General features: G+C 35.2%; 1 protein-coding gene across 1 annotated transcript in view; it reads right to left on the minus strand.

Moving 5' to 3' along the window:
* LOC117125191 overlaps positions 1-273 on the minus strand; it is a 4,625-nt gene that overhangs the window by 2,078 nt on the left and 2,274 nt on the right. The window lies entirely within an intron of this gene.

Below are 273 nucleotides of genomic sequence, written 5' to 3' on the forward strand. Positions count from 1 at the left end.
TGTTCAGCTATAGGAAGACCTGATGTGTTAAGGTTGATAGAGCGCAAATGTTCAACGAATCTATCTCCAAGCCTCCTTTTCGTTTCTCCTATATAAACCTTATTACATTTAACACAAATAATAGCATATATACATGTAAATTTCTCTCGAATAGAAAAATTACTGGAAGGTCCTACGAGAGTATCCGTACATACAACATGCTTACATGTCTTACATCTACTTCTATTACACCTAGTCATGCCTACATTATCTGCTGGATGTATTGCTTTCAAT

Source organism: Anneissia japonica, unplaced genomic scaffold, assembly GCF_011630105.1.
Source record: "Anneissia japonica isolate Jap-2015-1 unplaced genomic scaffold, ASM1163010v1 scaffold2191_len329779_cov167, whole genome shotgun sequence".
NCBI classification, from domain to species: Eukaryota; Metazoa; Echinodermata; class Crinoidea; order Comatulida; family Comatulidae; genus Anneissia; species Anneissia japonica.